The following is a 9,445-nucleotide window of genomic DNA, read 5'->3' on the forward strand; positions in this document are numbered from 1 at the left end:
TAGGAGTAAGATGCTGCACTGGACTCTTGCTGTGATGGCAAATGGCCACCAGGCCTGCTTAGTTATGGAGCAGGGAAGAGGTACGTCATGATGCAGGGCTGCTCTGAGCAAGACTCTGGGTACATGGCCCGTCTGCTTGACCCCAGTCCCTCACAGCTTCAGCATATTGGTGTGTGTGTGTGTGTGTGTGTGTGTGTGTGTGTGTGTGTGTGTGTGTGCGCGTGTGTGCGTGTGCTCGAGAAAGAGACAGAGAGATATCAAGAGAGACAGAGAGGGAGGGAGAGATTGTGTTCATGTGAGAGGTTGTGCATGCATGTGTGCGTGCGTGCGTGCGTGCATGTGTGTGTGTGTGTGTGTGTGTGCGCGCGTGCGCTTATAGGTGGGATAGGGTTTCTGGTTTGAGAAACCAGAGTTAGCCTGAGCATGGACCCATGTCCTTAGAGTACTGGAATAATGTAAGATAGTTACCTCTCTCCCATTGCTTTGACCAAGACTTGAATCCTCTTGGGAGTTTCCAAACCCAAAGTGGATACTTGCTGCTGCCAGACAGATTTTAAGGGTTGTGAACAGGAGCTGGAGGCTGCTGTCTGCATCCTAGGGACTTACCTCTAGAGGGCGCTGTGGGCCGAGCCTTAGAGCTGAGAGGGCCATTAAGCCAGGCAGGTCAGGGTGTAATAATCAAGATAGATTCCTTTGTGTCAAAGGAGTTTTCTGCAAGATCGTAACTAGTACAGAAAAGAGCCAAGACCATAAGCCCATGCAGAGGCCACTACAACCTATATAAGGACATTTGCCAGCAAAGGTCAGCTGAAGCTTGATGTTGCCCATAATTCTCTGTGGGACCTGAGTTCCTATAGAAAGGCACCAGCCTCCCAAAACATTGTCTGTGTGCTACCTACGATCTCTCTGGTTGTTCTTACAGACTGCAGGGGCAGCCAACATGGGGGAACAAAGAACAAAACCCATACCCTTGTCCCCAAAGAATTGGGTACAGAATGGGAAACACTAGGCACATAAAACCATCCCACAGGCCCAGATCTGCCAGGGAACGTCAAGAACTGGGTTGTGAGAGGCAGAAAGGTCGGGTAGTTTTGGAGGGAGGACAACATTCCAGTGTCAGAGTTTATCCAGGGTTTGCTAACAGGAATGGACGTACCGGGGTCTGGCTAGGCCCTGCCAATAACCACTCTATCCTCCTCCACCCACACCAACTCAGACATTGTGGATCCCTGAGCTGCCTGCCTGTGTGTGATTTCTCAGTTACCTCTGCATTATGGGCAACGGTGACTTATGTTTCTTTCACAAGATGCTCGCGAGGACCCCAGATCGCAGTGACCAGAGAACACAGAAGGGATCTCTTCCCCTTTGCCACCAACCTCTACGCCCTTGACAAGATTGCAGGGTTGTGGATGATGGGTTCTTACTGTAATTCTGAGAGACAGCAAACCGCCCAAGTTCCATGAGCGCACACAAACCCCATCCTGAAACTTTGGTGGACACCTCCCCCAACCAAATATAACAGCTATTCGCTGTCCACATAGTAATTCCAGGCAAACCTTTCCTCTTTCCTGGAGCCCCAACCTCCTATGGGGGAAGCTTCCTGACCTGTTTCCACTCTGAGGCAGTCCCCTGCCCTTCATTCCCACCTACCCCATCTGCCTGGAAGCAGGACACAGGAAAACCTGGGACCACCTATGGCAATATCCCCCCACAACCAACTTTCTCCCAGTTTGTCCTGCCAGCCACAGGCTTAATCTAGGCATTTTATGGGGCACTGAGGTTCATACCTTTGACCCAGAGAGGACTGGGGATTGCTGCCTTGGCAGGAGCTAGAAAAGGAAGGAGAAGTCTGTCCAGATGGGTCGTGTGGGTGTGTGGGTGGGATGCGCTAGTTTTTAGCCTCTCTGCTCTCACAGTTGTGTTGTGAAGGACAGGCTGCCCCAACCTGTCTCCAGCCTCTAGACGCTGGTGACAGCTGTAACTTCTGTGCCAACCACACCCTCTCTCGGGTGCAGATGCTGGTGAGACAGAAGGCGGGCACGAAATCACAGTTGAGTGCAGGGGTCCACAGGACCACTCTGTAAAGTGGCCACACCCTAAGATGGCTTTCAGATCCTCGCTAAAGGACAAAGGCAACTGCAGAAGTACCAGCCTCACTGGCCCAGGGCCAGGGGCTAGAGAAGGCATCAAGCAAGCTGCTCGCCTCTGAACAATACACAGTAGCAGGTTCTGGGGACACTCATCTGCTGATGCTACATTGGAGAGTGGCCCTTGGCCTCCCAGACTCTGGCTTTGAGGACTCAGCTCCTTGTGCCCTATGCTTTCTGTGGCCCATCATTAATACTGTAACTGCCCTTCTCCTCACGGACCCATTTAATCTTCATAACAATGTGTTGAAGTCGCTCTGCGGTCCCTATCCCCAGAGCCTCAATAGGTCGGTGTAGCAGGACTACAGGTTAACCCAGAGCCCTGTCATGTCACAGGATGAGAGAGTCCTGAATCACACAGGCTGTGCAGGGAGCTGGGATGCTGCAGCCAAGGACTCCACGTTCAGGGAAGGGTTGGAAGTAACACACAAAAGTCTTCAGCTTCCCAAGATGAGCACTTCCATGGGGCTTGTTGGGTCATGGTCAAGGGGATAGAGTGCTGTACTACCTAGAGGCTGAGGATCTGTCTCCTGGTATTTCTTCACAACTCTGACTCTGCAACATGCCCACTCTGGTTCCGACTGCTGCCCCTCGGAACTATTGTGCATTCGGATAAGCACAGTGTGATGGGACAACTAACTCAGGAGGTGAGGCTGGGCAGGGGATGGCTGGGAAGGCCATAGTCCAGATGTGAAAACTTCAGCAACTAGCTCCCTATATAAACTCTCTACAGAAACACCCCGTCTATGTGTGTGTGTGTGTGTGTGTGTGTGTGTGTGTGCATGTGTGTGTGCATGTATTGTGTGTGTGCATGTGTCTATGTCTCTCTCTCTCTCTCTCTCTGTGTGTGTGTGTGTATGTGTATGTGTATGTGCCTGTGTGAACTGTTCTGTTTCTCCTCTCACAAGGATTCATTTTTTTAATTTCATGTGTGTATGTCTGTCTGCTACATGAATGTAGCATCTGTACAGGCTAGAAAGGGACATCAGATCTCTTGGAGCAGGAGTTACAGACAGCTGTTAGCTGCCCATAGTGGGTGCTGGGATCTAGACTCGGGTCCTCTGAAATAGCAGCAAGTTCTCTTACCCTCTGAGCCATCTCTCCAGCCTCCCTCCCCATTCTACTCACTGCTAAACAGAATGTGTGTGATTTATAAATAATAGACACTTAGAGCATAAATTTGTGTTACCAGTGAAATAACACGGAATCATTGTACTGATTTGGTGGGGGGGGGGTATATGTGTCAAACTCTTGCATTTCCAATTCAACCACAATTTGATAAATGTTCACAACACTCTAGGACCCCAAAGCTGAAATGGCAGAGTCATGGAGCGTTTGGAACTAGAGCAGGCTTTTTTTTTTTTTTTTTTTTTTTTTTTTTTTTTTTTTTTTTTTGGTCATAGAGGCTAATACTTTGCTCTTGAATACAAAATGAATTCTTAGTACTTTCTCTCTGCATAAGCTATCAACCATTGAGGCAGGGATATTTACATTTTCAACGCTAATTGCTTTTAAACTTTTAAGATTGCACCCACACATTTAGCTATGAGTGTCCCTCACAGTCATGGGTGTTGATTGTTTTTGACTTGCATGGGGTGGTGCTGTTTTAGAACAGTATGTCAATCTTAAAAGGTGGGACCAAAACGAGTCACTTGTCCTTATTCTTTCTGCTCCCTACAGGACATGTGTGAGATGTCCCCTCCTCCACACTCAGGCCACCGTGACATTCTGCCTCACCATTTGCTAAGAACAACAGAATCAAGGATTGTGGGCTGAAGCCTCTGAACTCAGAATAATAATTGTCCCTCGTTAAGTTGCTTCTGTCAGATGTCTGGTCATAACAGTGATAAAACGCTAACAGAAAATTAGTACCAAGAGTGGGGTCTAGCCAGTTACCAAAACATCTTTCTTAGTGTCCAGATACAAAGTGTCAGGTTTCCTTTTAGTAGACCTAGTATCTGGAACAGCTACATCTTCTGCATTAGTTACAAGCTCTTGCCCGCTGTGGGGGCAGGAAGGTAGAAGAAAATAAGGAAGGAAGGGTTTGTTTGGAGTTCTGAGTTTGAAGGTATAGTCCATCATGGTAGGAGAAGTCATGATAGTTCGGGGCTTGAGGGACCTGGCCATGTTGTATTCACAGTCAGGAATCAGAGAGCAATAAACGTTTATATGCAGCCTTTCCCTTTTTAAAATTCAATCCCAGAACCATGGAATGGCACTGTTCACATTTGGGGTGGATTTTACTACCTCAATTATTTTCATCTAGATAATACTCCACAGACCTGACCAGAGAGTGGTTTCCATGGTGATTCTTAAATCTCATTAAGTCAATAATCAAGATTAACCACCACCCCTTCTTTGTGTATATTTCAGATATGTACCTTTCCGACTAAACTGCTTGTGTTTCAGATCTTTCTGTCCCTGCCAGTTTCTCACTGTAAACCTGGCTAAAAGCAGCCACTAAAGCCCATGGCTCAGTGAAAATGCCCTGTTGCCTTGAAATTTCTGACATTACTCATTAATCTATCACTTTAAAACATGGTTGTATCCCAAGTCTTGGCACATGGACAAAATGTAGACAAATTCTTGGGTAGGCTGTACCATACAAATAGTCTGTAGATTTATTTCCAGCTGTCTTTGTTTCCACCTGAAACTTTCAGTCTGTCTGAGTTCCCACTAGGTTCTGCTTCTAAGGCCCTGAACTTTCTTGGTCCTATATCTACTAACTTCCAAGGCCTTCAAAGGGCCTTTTGACCTTGAACCTTCCCTTTCCCCAATAACAAACACAAACACACACACACAAACCACAACAAAAACTAAGCATAGCAAGCAGCTCATCATTGAAGCTGTACTGGTGTCCCAGTGTGTTCCACAGTATATTCCTCTGTCCACACATCTTCACTTGCAAATAAGTGTTCATTGCAATGGGTCATTGGTTTGGTTTGAGATCTCCGGCTTCTGTGACACCATTGATATTATTAGATCCTCACCAGGACTCCTCTGGGTTAACCTGTTGTTGCCCTGGGTCTTGCAGCTTTGGAACAGCAAGACTGGCCTTTTCACATGGCTTATATACACTTGGCCCAGGGAGTAGCACTGTTAGAAGGTTTGGCGTAGGTGGATCACTGTGGATGTGGGCTTTAAGACCTTCATCCTAGCTGCCTGGAAGTCAGTCTTCTGCTAGCAGCCTTCAGATGAAGATGTAGAACTCTCCTCCTGCACCATGTCTGCTGGGATTTGCCATGTCCCCACCTTGAAGATAATGGACTGAACCTCTGAACCTGTAAGCCTGCCTCAATTAAATGTTGTCCTTATATGAGTTGTCTTGGTCATGGTATCTGCTCACAGCAGTAAAACCCTATCTAAGACACCAACCATTTGCAGATGATTCAGATTTTGGGATGTACCAACTCAGAGCCTTGGTTCCAGGCTTGGATAGTAGCTGAACAGGTTGGTCCTCCAGTTCTCTCCTTATCAAACCATCAGGGTGAGTTCTCCAGTGCTGCTCTGGCTAGGCCACCTAAAGCAGCCATCAGAAGGAGTCAGGCTCTGCCCTCATGCCCTCAAGGCTGGCTCACCTGCACCCACACCTCCAGAGTCAGCTCCACTGTATGCTACCCAGTCAAGGTGCAGCGCCCACTCTCTCAAGTGCTTCAGCCAGCCAGGGGCTGGCTCACTCATGCCTTCGCCAGCAGGCCAGCTCCTCAGTGTTGCCCGGGTGAGGTATAGGGCTCACGCTCCCAAATTCTGCAGCCAGTGAGGGGCAGGGCCAGCTCTCCTGTGCTCTCACCCTTGCAGATGGCTCACCTGTGCCCCTGCCACCAGCGTCATCTCTGCTGTCCAGATGAGGTGCAGAACTGGCTCCTCCTGATAGTGGTGGGGCTCATGACCCTGTGGACAGCATTCTCAACTGCTCAGAGTTGAAGGAGTATCACCTTTGTACCTATGCCATCCCACGGCAGACAATTGGTGGGGTCAGCTCTTCCACACTAACTGCCCTTGGCATCGGCTCACCTGCACCCCTGGTACTGGCTCAGCTCCACTGTGCTACCTGGGCAAGGGGCGGGGCTCACTCGTCAGAGTGCTGACACAGGTGAGGAAAGATGGGGTTGTGTGGGGGTAAGTGGAATTGTGTCACCAGACAGAAACCTGGTAAGGTCCAGCAGATTAAAGATTTCTAACAATTCTCACAATTGAGAACAGTAGGCATTTGAATCTGCTCCTGAACCAGTTCCTGTCCTGGAGTACATGATCATGGCACCCCACTAAGGGGAACATGACAAATGATCAAGTAACAGAGCCCATGCTAATGAGGTGTCTAGATGGGCTGGCCCTGAGGGTTTAGCCAATAAGTTACCCTTCTTAGCCATTTCTTCCTACAAAAGGTATTTAATCTCTGATCTACCCTGAGTAAGTTTTATGCACCCTTTTCACCATGAATAAACACTCTGGACAAGCAAGGACTGGCTGTTAGGGGGAAGCCTTCCTTACTGAGATGTGCCCCCTGAGTCTCCTGCAGAAGGCCCCTCTGCATTCCTGACACTGTGAGCTAAGCTGGATTCCATCCCACGTCCCACCCCCCAACCTCCCCTCCCACCCCTGTCCCGGGCTCATAACAGGCCTGCAGTCCTGTTCTCAACTCCTCATGGTTCCCAGGGGCGTCTGGGTGCCTGGGATTTGGGGAAGCACAGCCTCAGCCCCAACCTGTGGTGTTTTTCCCCACAGAGGAACACAAGCTGGGAGCCCCATCTTAGGCTTCCTTCTACCTCTCCAGAGTGGGTGTTGGCCTGTCCCGAGCTGACACTCTGATGTCATCAAGGCAGGAGCATAGCAAAGCACACCCGAATTGGGTCTCCCTGAGCAATGTTCTCACACACCTGTGGGGAGGCAAATCGCAGACCCCCCGGGGCCAGCTCTCGGGAGCGCCAGATCCAAGGAGGGGCAGGGCCAGTAATGCACAGCCTCTGGACATTCTCCTAGCGCCTTACGGATGTCCTGACCAGGGACATCCTCACATTCTCTAGTGGGCCTGTGTGACACCCTCCATCAGTCAGTGTGGCATGGTGTGATGTCATAGCCCACTCTATTTCTCCCCCCCCCGCACTTCCCCACCCCACACCCGTCCCCATGCTGTGCACTGGGGTGCAGGTCTGTGGGTAGCATGGTGATCTGCAGGCCTCTGTCTTCCCCGTCCTGTGTCGTGCTGCTTGGGTTTGATTTTTATGAGTCCTAGGTATAAGACAGCTTCAGTCACCAAGCCAGGCATCACACTAGGTTGAACAATGGACTGCCATCTGTTCTGCCCCGACTGATATGAGAACACCACCAAAGCTAAGGTGCCTGTTTGCTCACGGCTGGGGGTGAAAGGTGGGGGTTGGGTAGGGTTGTCTCTTTATCCTATTTCCCTCTTTCTTTTGGTCAATCAAGTAGTGAGTGTTCTTTCATTGACGTAAAGATTTAAAGTCTTGTTCTCTGCTCCGGGATCTCCAGTTGTTCTGTTTTGCTCTTCGGTGTTGTGAAGATTTTCGATGTGGCACCTAGGGCATGGGTTACTGGTGACCAGGCACCTGCAGGTGACTCTACTCGCCTGGGCAGGGTAAGAGCCCCAGTGTCTCACCTGCTGCTCCTCCATCTTCTCCCTCCTTTCGCTGTGGTCCTTTGTGTGTAGTTCACTTTTACGGGTTAGGAGTCACTCAGCACACAGGTTTCAAGCAGGTCTGACATCTCCATCAAACTGACAACGAATTCCCAAGTCCCCTGTCATGTTCGCTGCGCAACAAAAGGCCTCGGCGAATGCATGGCTTCTTCTCTTGCTTCTGGCGAGCGCACCGGTGCGTGCTTTGATTGTGACATTGTTTTAATGTTTTTCTTGTTTGTTTGTCTTTCTTCTGCACCGAACAATAAGGTCCTTGAGAGACAAAGCCATGTCTGTTCATCCTGGAACTCAAGACAATGCCCAGTATTGGGCAGGAGTTCAGCAAACATTGGGCCATCACTCATTTCCTCCTTGCCAACTGATTCGAAGGGTGAGCGGGGGATGAGGCCACAGAAACACAAACACTAAACATGGGTTTGGGCGTGTCCCAGATAATGACACTTAGGTGCGTCTCCACTGTCACCATTAACCTTCCACACAAGCCACCACAACAAGAAGGCCGTCATGATAGGTTCCAGTAACCTGACTATAAACATCCCCCAAATGCAACGAGGCCTTCAGCAGTCCTTGCTTTGGCCTCCCTCCAGACACATCAGAATGTGTGTGACGGTAGGTGGGATTCAGGGAAGGGGACTGGATCACAACTGGCTCTCATCCTAGCTGCTCTGGAGAGTGACTCAGAGCTTCACGCTCGCTCCTGACCTCGTTGGGGGATACTGAGGAAGCTTAGCATCTTTATCCGGCACGAAGAATTTTCTGGGACTCAACTAATATGCCGCCTGGTATTATAGTGTGGTTCAAATTCATGCTTAGGGTAAGTTTAGGCGCTCAGCTGATCTGTGCCGGTGGCGCTGTGAAGCGGCTGGGTGGCCCTGGGCTGGACGAGGCCAAGGCTGCTGACAATAGGCAACAGTGTTCTCGACTCCACTGAAACGCGAGGATGTGGAAATATTTCTCTTCTCTCGTTTTAAATCCGGAACAATTCCAGCATTATGGCTCTCGCTGTGCTTGGCTGACCTTTCTGTCATTCTCTAAGTCTTGAAATGCTGAGATGGCCAGGAAAAAAAAATGTTCACAATGTGCAGCATTGGATGCTTCTACATAAATAAATTAAAAACCGGAGATAATATTTTCCCCCTTCTAGATGGTTCTAACCTATGATAGAAGAGAACTCATTTCGGAGAGGGGTCTTTAGGGATGCATGCAGTCTTGTTTTAAAGGGGATACTCTTTCATGTGTAACATTAAATTAAGTTCACCCTCCACCAGGTCTCTTGACTATGTGTGGGAGTTGGGATGAGGTAGGGTCCCATCTCCTGTTGCTACCGTGGAAGACCCATGTAGCCCCACGCCCCAAATGAGAGAAGACAATGTACACAGCATAGCCACCCATTTGTTCTGGATCTTTCTTCTTCTCCAGGTACATGTGGTTCAGTTATAGTTTCCCACATTCATGAAGTCTTCATTTAAGCACAAGGTTGCTCTGTGAAAGAGATGCAGCAACTCCCACGGGTTCATCTCTCATAGATGCCACCTCCGCGAGTTACACCCCTCTGAGACTCCTTGTGGCCCATGTCTTGAGTGGGGAGAAGGGAGGATTGCCTTCAGAAGTGGCTAAAACCCCTGGACTCTGACAAGGTCCT

The sequence above is a fragment of the Micromys minutus genome (assembly GCF_963924665.1).
Source record: "Micromys minutus genome assembly, chromosome: 25".
In the NCBI taxonomy this organism is placed as follows: Eukaryota; Metazoa; Chordata; class Mammalia; order Rodentia; family Muridae; genus Micromys; species Micromys minutus.